The sequence below is a fragment of the Oncorhynchus mykiss genome, chromosome 11, assembly GCF_013265735.2.
Source record: "Oncorhynchus mykiss isolate Arlee chromosome 11, USDA_OmykA_1.1, whole genome shotgun sequence".
In the NCBI taxonomy this organism is placed as follows: domain Eukaryota; kingdom Metazoa; phylum Chordata; class Actinopteri; order Salmoniformes; family Salmonidae; genus Oncorhynchus; species Oncorhynchus mykiss.
Genome location: NC_048575.1, coordinates 57,405,246 through 57,418,054, shown reverse-complemented (window position 1 = coordinate 57,418,054; position 12,809 = coordinate 57,405,246). Strand labels below are relative to the sequence as shown.

At 41.7% G+C, this 12,809-nt stretch overlaps 1 long non-coding RNA gene across 1 annotated transcript in view; it reads left to right on the top strand.

Annotated features, from left to right (window-relative positions):
• The first annotated feature begins 6,292 nt into the window (after nt 1–6,292).
• The window catches only part of LOC118937455, a 41,810-nt gene continuing 35,293 nt past the window's right edge, over nt 6,293–12,809 (top strand). The window contains exons 1-2 of the long non-coding RNA XR_005034804.1: nt 6,293–6,625; nt 7,682–7,815. This is a non-coding gene — a long non-coding RNA (uncharacterized LOC118937455). The remainder of the gene's footprint in view (nt 6,626–7,681; nt 7,816–12,809) is intronic.

The window sequence follows — 12,809 nt, the reverse complement described above, 5'->3', positions numbered from 1 at the left end:
CTACTTTTTTCTCAAATAAAAGATTGGATGAAGTCGGCAATGATTTCATTTATTTTAAACATAGTTTTTGTGTTTAATAGGGCACATTTCATATTCTGTTAACATATGACCCCAAAGTGATCTGTTGTTGTAATTTGTAGGCTATGACATTTTAGATTTACATATGATAATTTTTGAATGTAGTGAACATGAATATACTGTGCATATTATTCTTAAGGGTAGCTTCAGTGTAGCTTCACTTCTTCTTGTGTGTGTTACCATGCTTACAGATAAGACTGTTGGGGACATTCTTATAAAGTCAGCGGAGGATTTTCATAGACATCCTGTGAACATTCATAAGGTATCATGAATTACTCATGGATGCCCCCCCCCCCCCCCCCCCCGAAAAGAATAACCTATTCTGTCAACCTGTTTTTAATGTGCTCTGTCTCTCTCCCTCTCTCCACTCTCCCCTGTTTCTTAAGGCTACTTTCTGGAGCTTCCCGTCACCAAAAACTTGGCGATGCAATAAGTGAGGTGAGGAAGCACATCTCTCTAGTGCCTCTCTGGGAGGAGGTGGGGGGTGGGTGTTAGAGTTTCACATTTCACGTTTTAATGTCATGTGCAGTGAAATGCCATTCCAAACCAAGCAACGCAGTAATCAATAGCAACGTGATACTAAAAATAACATAAAGTAGAACAAAAACACACAAGAAATAAAAAATAAGAAATAAGAAGAATATGAGAAAGTAAACAAGCATACTATATACAAGGCCAGTCAGTTCCAGTACCATATTTACAGTGTGCAGGAATACTGGAGTGATAGAAGTAGATATGTGTAGGGGTAAGTCGACTAGGCATCACCATATATGATAAACAGAGTAGCAGCAGCGTATAAGATGAGTGTATCAAAGATGAGTGTATCGAATACAATTGGTGTGGACTTTTCAGTGAAATGCTTGCTTACGAACCTTCCCCAATGATGCAAAGTAAAAAAACAAACATAAAATAGTAACTAACACAAGAGAAATAAAATAAAATACACAAGAATGGAGCTATATACAGGGAGTATCACTACCAGATTAATGTGCAGAGGTACGAGGTACTTGAGGTAGATATGTACATTCCAGATAGATAATAATAAGAGTAAAATAAAGAACAGAGTAGCAGCAGCATATGATGAGTGTAAAAGTGTGTGTGTGTGTGAGTGTGCGTAAGTAGAGTTTGAATGTGTGAGGGATTTGTGTGGGTGTGACAGTGTAAGGTGTGTGAGTGAGTGTGTATATGTTATGTATATAAAGTCTAGTCAGTGTGTATATGTTATGTATATAAAGTCTAGTCAGTGTGTATATGATGTTATGTATATAAAGTCTAGTCAGTGTGTATATGATGTTATGTATATAACGTCTAGTCAGTGTGTATATGATGTTATGTATATAAAGTCTAGTCAGTGTGTATATGATGTTATGTATATAAAGTCTAGTCAGTGTGTATATGATGTTATGTATATAACGTCTAGTCAGTGTGTATATGATGTTATGTATATAAAGTCTAGTCAGTGTGTATATGATGTTATGTATATAAAGTCTAGTCAGTGTGTATATGTTATGTATATAAAGTCTAGTCAGTGTGTATATGATGTTATGTATATAAAGTCTAGTCAGTGTGTATATGATGTTATGTATATAAAGTCTAGTCAGTGTGTATATGATGTTATGTATGTAAAGTCTAGTCAGTGTGTATATGATGTTATGTATATAAAGTCTAGTCAGTGTGTGTAGGATCAGTGCAGATATTTCAGGTACCATTAATGTACTATTTGCAGTCTGTCTCTTTAGCAGTCTTATGGCTTGGGGGTAGAAGCTGTCTCATTGACTGTTGGTCCGAGAGCCAATGCTCCGGTACCATTTGCCGGATGGTAGAAGAGTGAACAGTCTATGGTTTGGGTGGCTGGAGTCTTTGAACATTTTCGGGCCTTCCTCTGACACCGCCTGATATAGAGATCCTGGATAGCAGGGAACTTGGGCCCAGTTATGTACTGTGCTGTCCGCAACACCCTTTTTAGCGCTTTGCGATCTAGGCCGTCAATTGCCATACCAAGCAGTGATGCAGCCAGTCAAGATGCTCTCTGTGCAGCTGTAGAACTTTTTGAAGATCTGAGGACCCATGCTAAATCTTTGCAGCCTCCTGAGGGCGAATGTGAGTGAGTGTGCGCAGGGCTCGAAACTACGAGCGTCCCGTTTATTTCTGGGATGGTTGAAAACACTTTGGGACAGTCTGGGACAACAGGCCAGAAAAATATCAAATGCATACAACGGCGTTCCATAATAAAATGTTTAAACACAAAGACGAGGCTGATGAAACAGCTCAAAAAATGTAGCTTAAAAGTTGATAAACTATGAATAATTTACATTACAAGCGCAGCAATGTGTTTACTCGTCTCGGCCATTACGAAACGCGCACCTGATGCGAGCGGTTTTTATAATCAGACATGTGGTAGAAATTTAGAAAGAAGTCAAATGTGAAGATGCAGCAATAGGATTGTGCCTTACTGCCTTTGGCCAGTAGAAGAAGAAATCCTGGTGTCAATGGCAAATAAGGAAATCTTTGCTTTTTTTCTATTGGATTTTGGTTGTAGGCTATCAAAAGCAAGGTAAAATAGGCTATGTAAAACGTCCATGTTTCAAACAGTGATATGACTAGCTAGGCATCGCATGTGTAATTATTTAGGTTATGGAAATGTATAATATTAGAATATCATTCCAAAATTGGTTAAATATGCCTATTAGAATGCACATTTTACTCTCCCAGCTTGTCTGGGGGCCTGAGGTTTTGTGTGCTGGGAGTTGCCATGGCGTTTGCATTGTCTATAGGCTACGGCAGGCAACTACGGTATTCTAGAGAATATGGTTGTAACTCCCTGACCTGAACCGAATGCACTGTAAAATGTGCAAAGTAGTTCTGCCTCGCGCTGCAACACTGCCTGACGGGCTGTGCCTGCACATGTGAAGAGCTGAGTGACCGATTCATTTTTAGAAGTGCTGCGCACAGGCATACAAGTTTGTTTAATTTACTTGAAACGGAAGTCTACTGAAGTGAGAATTTGTCCTTGTGTTCCTTGGCTATTTACAATGTTTTCTTCTCAAGCTAGGTTGTTTTTCAATGTTTGAGTTTGAACTGCTAGGAAAGAGAAGCAACGTGGATACTAGTCAGACTCAATCTCAGAGGCACAAACATTTGAGTTGCATTACCACGGTAGCCTCTCCACTTTAAAGGGGCAGGTGAAAAATGTTGTCTCATCTGTGATATTTTGGTTAAAAGACTCAGGTCAGTGAGTGTGTACTGTATACTGTTGTGTATATAAAGTCTAGTGAGTGCATATGATCTGCAAGATAGAGTCAGTGATTCAACTTTATTCCTATATTGTCTCTATGGAGGTCATAGTGGGACTTGTTCCTGTCCTCAGCCGTAGCCTTAGGGTAATCTGCGGTAGCCCTGTCTGCGGTAGCCCTGTCTGCGGTAGCACTGTCTGCGGTAGCCCTGTCGTTTAGTTTAGCGCCATCCTCTGTGTTAATCCAGGACTGATTATTGGGGAAGCAGCAAACCTTCAATGTGGGGACAATGCCGTCGATGCATTTCCTAATGAAGCCAGTGACGGAGGTGGGAGAGGGTGATAGGGGAGTTGAGGTCTGCTCCAGGAGAAAGATTAGAGCGGGGATCAGTGTCATCAGCAGCAGGAGAGTAATGGCATGGGCCAGGTTCAAGGCGAGAGCCCAGAACATATCGCCATCACAGCCACCCCCATCATCCCTCCCCCCCATGAAATAGAGGTTAACTGTCAATCCTAGACTTTTCCCCCCTTTTACTGAGGGTGAAAACTACCGTTGGGAGTCTCAGGACAATTTTTATATAGGATTAGAAAACAAAAATCAATATTTAATTATCTGTGAGCTTTTTGTGTCACTGCATCTTTAGATCAGTAAGTGTTGGAGCGCCCGGGTCGGCCCGCCACTTTAAGTGAAGGAGTCGTTAAAGAGACAGTATCTTTTTACACAGCGCGAACTGTACAAGGTTCAGGTTTCCTGTATCGTTCCCTTGTGGGTGGCTGCATGTTTGTGTTTGTATGAGTTTGTATGTGTGATAATAACGATAATAATAACTGTGTCTGAGAAATACATTTTATTCGGAAATGCCTAAAACGTGATCTTACAAGAGAATGATCTCAAACTCTTGATTTAACAAACAATACAACTTCATGAACAACGGTGAAATAAAACCCAAGGCGGTGCTTGCATAGCACAAAAGCTTCATGTTCATGTTTATCATGATATGAATAAAATGAAAGAAACTATCAGCAAATGAGTAAAGACAAAATAACTTGCCATTGCCTTTGTCTTTCCTCTATCAGAGTAAAACTATGAACATACCATTTTTTTGCCTGTAGAAAATACAAGGCCAGGCCTTATGCAATTGCATTTTATGTTTAAAGGAATATTCCTTTCACTTTCGCTGTGTTTACTTCAGATAGCCTGCACTGACCCAGTACACAGCAATACACACCAGTGCCATGCACGGCCTCAGAGCCACAACATAAAGCAGCGTGCGTTTGCATGGCTCTCTGGCAGTGTGTTGGATTAAAGTTAGAATCCGCAGTTGCTACATCCATTTTTGGATTTATAACGTAACGATATATACCAATTGATTCTTGAAGAATGGAACTTATAAATGCCTCATGCATCTTACCCCATCAGAACCCCAAATATCAGCTTGTTTTACTTCAATGTTTGCAAACAATGTAAATGTAAACAAACACTGTATATCCTCAAAGCATGGTTAAAACTACAATTTATATTATGGACTGTCAGTCCTTGCATCAATTGCTCTGTCTATGAATTTGAGAGTGGTTACATTTCTCCAGGCCCATCACTCAGCTTTTCACCAATACACAGGTGGGGTGCCCGCTTTGTTGTTTCAACTGTGGATTCTAACTTTAAGGTGGCTCTTTAGCTTTTTCCCCGTGGCAGTGGACGATGGGCTGGTGGAGTGCATGTGACGGCCGCTTTAGCAGTGACAAGCAGAAGGTCAGTGTCGCTGATGAAGGATTGAGACCAGCTGGACCTCTGATGTAGCAGAAAGGGAGAATCTATCCTAGTCAAGACAGACACCCCAGACAGGGACGAACCAGGGAGACACAGAGAGAGGGGGGGGGCTGAGAAAGATAGCGAAATGAGGAACAGAAGAATGAAGCAAGCTATTTTTACTCAGCAAGCAAGCCCATTTTTACTCAGCCCCTAGAGTCATTTATTGGAGGGATGAAAAGCACTGTAGGATGCTATGAATCAGACACTCATGGCCCATATGTATGCTGTTGGGCCGAATGTCCAGGCGCTCACACCAGCTGATGTTAGGTTAAACCAAGTCAAATGGTGGTTGGACAACTTAAGGAGCACCAGATAAAAGTGACCCTTTTTCTCCGCCACATATTGACCTATTTGACTTGGAAATCTAAGTGGCATACGTCTTCAAGCTTAACTAGGACAGTTACCATCCGAGAGGCTACTACTGACACTAGATCCACGCTGCCACTCACATACAGTGTTACCCCATTCCACAGATCCCACCCCATCCCACTGCATCCCACTTACCCACCGAACCCCAGCCCACTGCATCCCACTTACCCACCGAACCCCAGCCCACTGCATCCCACTTACCCACCGAACCCCAGCCCACTGCAACCCACTTACCCACCGAACCCCAGCCCACTGCCCACATCTGCACAACACTATGTGAACTTGGCTGTGCTAAGTCAAGCTGGGCCATGTCATGCCAGGTGTTTGCCTCATTTCCCTTAATGAGGATAGGGAAACTTCCAGGCTCCAATATATAGACATCTGTAATCATAACCCAGTGGTGAAGCACAAGGGCTATGGATAATGCTTGATATCACTGAATTGCTGTAGACATACATGGGAAACACATTCTATACTGTCAAGACAAGGAATGGAACACAGAACTTGGATGGAAGCATAATATTTTCATATATGCAATAAAATGAACATTTTACACAAATGTCCAGGTGCATCTGTAATGTCTCCACATTAAATGTAAAACTAAATTAAACAGATTGAAAGGTTATGTATCTTTTCCTAGATCAAACATAAGTGGAAGGTGTGCATGTATAGATCCATGCTATGATTTATATGCTACCAGCTTTAGATTCTGTTGATTGATCAAAATGATACCTGTCACTTTGGGCACATTCCTCTGCCCATGGCGTTGCTGACGTATGCCAGATTTGACAACGCCTGGATAGGTATTTTACGCATCAACTAACCACATCATATGTTATAGCAATCTGTCCGTCGATGACACAGTCGTTGATGTGGCACGCAACCATTGGTTGATGCATGCAAGGTCTGAGCAGGGGAACGCAACCTTTAAGTATGGGGTCATGTGAGTAGGAAGGGAGAGCAACATGGCTGTGGTATGAGAAACAATGAATTAAATGTTTGTTTGAAAACTTGTAAAGTAAAATAGTTTGAAAATAGTTTGCTTTAAAAAAACAGTTCTTTGTATTATCTACCTGGTAAAAAGGGAATTAGTGTACTAATCTCACATAAGGACTTCATATCATCACCAAGGAATGGTAAGCATCAAAATGTTTTTTCCTTTGTTGATTGAATCTCCAGCATGTCCTATTGGATTAAAATGTATCTTTGTTTGGATTTTTGGGGGGAGAAATAACAGAATTTAACTGAATGTAATACTTTTTGGTAATGTGACCTTTGAACTCTGGACTACTGAATTGACTATTGACTTTGAGTTGCTTTGATTGCTGGCTATAATCAATAATAAAAGCTTTATTGCATGACATTTTGAGTTTGGGATATGAGTCCTGTTGCTGATGCTCTATTGCATCCATTGAATTACTAATCAAAGCTTTCATCTGTTGCTTATTAATGTGTCTTGCATTTAGCTGTGTTTGTGCATAATATGCTTATAGTGCATGCGGCCTGCTATTCTGCAGGAAGGTCTAGGTGTCAAATGATATTCTACACGGTTCCCAATCCTTGTTTTATACAGACTTTATGATCAGGAACGGACAGGTGATTGTTTTCATTTGTCCAATCCAAATGAGTTTAAAGCTAAATTAAAGTCTCACTGTACATGGAATACCAGGATGTTGTAAAATGTAATGATCTAAAATGTTTTATGATATCAGTAAAATGCAGCAAGACAAAATGGGAAACGTTACAGGGTGGCCATTTCCTCTATTAGCACTTACTTACAAAATGCTTACAGTTATTGTAGGACCGGATATGTTCCATATTTTGTCCATTTAACTCGTATTGATAGCTCAGGTTGAGAGGTTAAAAGCTAGATTTAAAAGGTTTTTACTGAGGTGATTTTTGTCCGAAGTGTTAATGGCCATTATCGTCAATTGATTCTTGGATCAGTGAGTACTATTTAACTGGCCAAAGCTCTGAATGTTTGGTCACAAAAAATGTGTCCACTCATTTACTGATAATGTCACACTTGTCTGACAGCACTTACAGAGAGATACAGTATGAAAGGTACTGTATGAAAAGGTGTTGTACAAATATAGGATTGTTATTGCCCCCCCCCCTTCTATCTCGCTCGCTCTCTCTCCCCCCCACTCTCTCTCTCTTTCGCTCTCTCTCTCGCTCACACCTCACCTCAGTCTAACACACAGCAGCAAGCAATCGATACACACTCAGCCGAGAGCAGGGAGGAATTGTGGCAGTGTGGCCATCACACATTACAGGGTGGCCAAGGCCAATAAGAAGAGGAGGGAGCTAGGGGAGTGAAGCAACGGTAGAGTATGAGTTCCATAGATTGGCTTTTCGTGTTTTAACCATTTTCTTGTTTCTCTTAAGATGATGCATGAAGTTGTATTTTTTTCAGGAAGTGCTAATTTGACCTTAAAGCTGGATTCCTTAATGGTGAAACGGCCACGTCTGTTTGCGATATTACAACAACAAATAAGTTACTGCAAACAAAGAACAGTTTTTTTCCCTCTAGACATCATTGCACGCACGACAGAAGAGTACAATATGCACTGCAATTTTGTTGCCATGCTGCGCGATGCTCCTCAGCTCAGCAACAAAAACAATAACAATGGTGGTGGGGTGGTCAGTGGCGCTGTTTCCCCTACTCTATTAGAAAAAAAGGCTATTCCTATGAGGACAGCAGAGTAACCCTTTTTGATTTTTTTTTCTAATAGAGTAGGGGAAACAGAGCCACTGACCACCATTGTTATTGTTTATTGGTTCCAGAGAGAACCCCTCTGTGGAAAGGGTCTTACATGAAACCCAAAAGGTTTCTACCTGGAACCAAAAATGTGTTATTCAAAGGGTTTTTCTATGGGGACAGCCAAATAACCCTTTTAGGTTCCACATAGCCCCTTTTTTTTCTTTGTGTACTACGGATTCCATCTTTACTTTTATCCGTAAGGAAGAGCCTTTTGACTAAAGCACCTCCCCAGCCAAATTACTGTAGTCATTACTGCTGTGGAAGTCTACATTATACAAGGGGAAATAAGACAACAGTATCACACTTACAGAGACATCCCTCCATGTTTCCATGGCAACACATCACACTTCCTCATCATGAACTTAAATGACAGACACAACCTATTAAGCCTGCTAAGATATGAATTACAGTTTGCTAGCATACGAGTAGGAGTGTGTGTGCATGTGTGCATGTGTGTGTGTGTATGTGAGGGAAATTGCTCCATAGCAACCAGCATTACAAATGCTGGACATAATTTTTGATTGGTGCAGCTGGTGTGAATTCTGATGTAGCCTTTAAACTAAACTTTACATGAAGACTAATGTTGTTGTGCTTCCTGCTGGTGCAGCAGCTGACCCCTGCTGTTCCTCTGCTAGGATGTTCAGGGAATTAGGAGGAGCCTAGTCTGGTGGCCGTCAGGTTAATACTGGCTTGTTGACTGATTGCAGTAGGCCTACAATCAGTGCCACCCAAACAGTATTATTAGCAATATAAGACCCCTTTCCTATTTCTAAAGGAAAATCAGAAAAAATCAAAATGCAAGATGTGTGTCTGTGTGCGCATGCGCGCATATACAGTGACATCCTTCTTTCTCATATTGTCTGAAAATAGGTAAGATGGCGCCAACAGACATGGCAGCTCTGCTAAAAGGCAACTTTTAGGAATATATATATAGTTTTTGCATTATTTCTTACATTATTGGCCCTGAAAGTTTTTTTGTGTTATTACATACGGACGGAAATAACTTTTGGATATCAGAGCAGTGGTAACTCACCAGCATTCCGACCAGAAAAACAACTTTCCCGAACTGTACCCCCCAAGGCAATTTAATTTATCCAAGAGGCGGCTCCAAGACGCCGCCGGTGGAGAAGAGGTATTTTGAGTGGCCGTCTAGTCCGACTCAGGAGGCGTGTACACCATCCACCACTTCTGAGTATATTACTCGCTAATGTTCAGTCCCTGGACAATAAAGTAGACGTGCTCAGGGCGGGGATCTCCTTGCAGAGAGACATCAGGGACTGTAACATACTCTTTTTCACGGAATCATGGATGGCTCTTTCTGGATATGCTATCCCTGTTCGTACAGCCAGCTGGGTTCTCAGTACATTGCGCAGACAGAAAGAAAGACGGAGGTTTATGTTTCATGATTAACTACTTATGGTGTGATTGTGATAACATACAGGAAGTCAAGTCCTTTTGTTCACCCGACCTAGAAAACCTCACAATCAAATGTCAACAGTATTGCCTCCCAAAATAATTATCTTTGGTTATAGTCACAGCCGTGTATATTTTCCCTCAAGCAGATACCACGACGGCCCTAGAGGAATAACACCAGACTTTGTGCAAACTGGAAACCACATATCCTGAGGCAACATTTATTGTAGCTAGGGACTCAAAGCAATCTGAGGAAAACTCTACCGAAGTTCTATCAACACAGCGACTGTAGTACTCACGCTTCAAAAACTCTCGACCACTGTTACTCTCCCTTCCGAGTTGGCTACAAAGCCCTCCCCCGCCCTGCCTTCAGCAAATCAGATCACAAATCCATTCTGCTCCTCCCTTCCTATAGGCAGAAACTCAAACAGGAAGAACATATGCTAAGGTCTATTCAATGCTGGTCTGACCAATTGGATTGAATGCTTCAAGATTGTATTGATTGTTTTGCCTCTGAGAATAACATTGATGTATACACGTGGCCACGAACGCCTCCAACTCAGTCATCAAGTTTGCAGATGACACAACAGTGTAGGCCTGATTACAAACAATGACGAAACAGCCTACAGGGAGGAGGTGAGGGCCCCGGTGGAGTGGTGCCAGGAAAATAACCTCTCCCTCAATGTTAACAAAATGAAGGAGCTGATCGTGGACTTCAGGAGACAGCAGAGGGAGCACGCCCCCTCAGATACACCATTGAGAGAATCCTGTCGGGCTGTATCACCGCCTGGTACTGCACCGCCCGCAACCGCAGGGCTCTCCAGAGGGTTGTGCGGTCTGCACACTTCCTGCCCTCCAGGACACCTACAGCACCCGAAGTCACAGGAAGGCCAAAAAAATAATCAAGGATATCAACCACCTGAGCCACAGCCTCTTCACCCCGCTATCATCCAGAAGGCGAGGTCAGTACAGGTGCATCGAAGCTGGGACAAAGAGATTGAAAAACAGCTTCTATCTCAAGGCCATCAGACTGTTAAATAATAATCACTTGCCGGCCTCCACTCAGTACCCTGAACTTAGTCACTGCCACCAGCCGGCTGCCACCCGGTTACGCAACCCTGCACCTTAGAGACTGCTGCCCTATATACATAGACATGGAATCACTGCTCACTTTAATAATTGAGCACTGGTCACTTCAATCATGTTTACATACTGTTTTACTCATTTCATATGTATATACTGTATTTTACTATATTGTAGTCAATGCCACTCCGACATTGCTCATCCTAATGTTTATTCATTCCATTCTTTTACTCTGAAATGTGTGTGTATTGTAATGAATTTTTAGATACTACTGCACTGTTAGAGCCAGGAACACAAGCATTTTACTACACCCGCAATAACATCTGCTAAATATGTGCATGTGACCAATAACATTTTATTTTCTATTATTGGCAGGTTCAGGGTCCTTTTCTAGAGGTTTAGATCAACAGTCCTTATCATTTTGATTCCATGCATGTGTTTAACTGTAATGATAGTGATGATCTCACACCATAAATCATTTAATTTATTGAGCCTCTCATCCTGTGCCTGCCTGACCATGTCCTCTCTACACCGACTGTGGGCAGCACATCCAGAGCCTTGTAAATGGAAGTGTGTGTGTGACTCATCAGGCAACCACAGTCTTTGTTCAGAGGGACCAGTCATTTGTTGAGGCTAAAGCACAGCGTTTGGAGAGAACTGCATCATACTCCACACCCTGCCTCTACGGCTTCCTGGCCTGGACCACCAGTGCTCTCTCTCTCTCTGCTTTGTTGTGGATGCTGGAGTCCAAGAGGCGGCTCAAATATCAAAGGCTGATGAGTGACCACATCAAGAAGCTTGGGAACATGTGTTGAGCACACACACACTCGAGCAAACACACACAAATGCGAGCACACATGCACACTCACACACACACACCCTAAACCAGGGATCATCAACTAGATTCAGTCACGAGTCGATTTTTTTGTTATTGAGCGGATGGCCGGGGGCCCGGAACATAGTTACAAATCATTTGTAGACTGCAAGAAGCCCAAACAGACATAATGTTTGACTAAAACATAATAATTTCAAACCTTGCTTACATTGTATATGATCACCTGTCTCTCTATTATGCCTGGGGATACTTGGGAACAGATTTCTTAAATGAAAATCACTTGGCGCTGATTTCCTGGTGTTTTTCGTCTTTCATGTCTAACAATAAACAAATCGATAAAAATTCTAATTTATCCGCAGCTTTCAATGGGATAATTCCTTCATTTCTATATACCCCATTTTCGAACAACCACTGCGCTAGCCATAGTTTTCTATGTCTCTCACATGCTTCTTTCTTTTTCACACTTTTTTCAGCCCCCCACCCTCTTCTATCTCGTTACCCCCTCCTACCTCCCCTCTACTCCTCATCACTCCTTTCCTCTTCCTTCATAGAGTGACTCTCCCCAATTACATTAGCACTTTCTTCAATCACATAGGAACAAATTACCTGACAAATTAAAAAACATCAGTGATATTCCTTGGCTGGCTTTAGAGCGGGCCCATCTTATCCTTAATGGAATTTGCAGCGCTATACATCTGTTGTCAGTCATGCATTGCTCCTCCAATCTTCCCCAGCCCCCTGCTGTTTTAATATGTATTGTCCTGATCATTATTTCCATATCAAATGTGTGTCACCGTGTCTGCTTCTCGCGCGCTCGTCGTTTTTTCCACCGTAAAATGAGTCCCCTACTGCATTCCTTTCCTTAATGATGACTGGATTAAAAGGAGACACGTATTTGAATATGTATCCACCGCAGTCCGGTTACACTGCTAACACGCAGATGTAATTTGAGTGATTTAAGAGAGTTATACAATCAGTGTCAGGTTCAGCTATACCTAATGAAAGACACATTTTCTTATAATATCCTTCATGGTTACTATACCAAGCAGAATGCAGGTCTATTTCTCTGCTCTCCTCAAATTAAATGTGTCTTCCACATTCAGGAAACCATTAATTATATTTGTAAATCTTTCTCTATCCTACCCTGAAGAAAATATTGTATTCATTACAGAATAAATGTACTCGCACAAGTATGTTCGACACACCGTGAGGTTAAATTAAATGA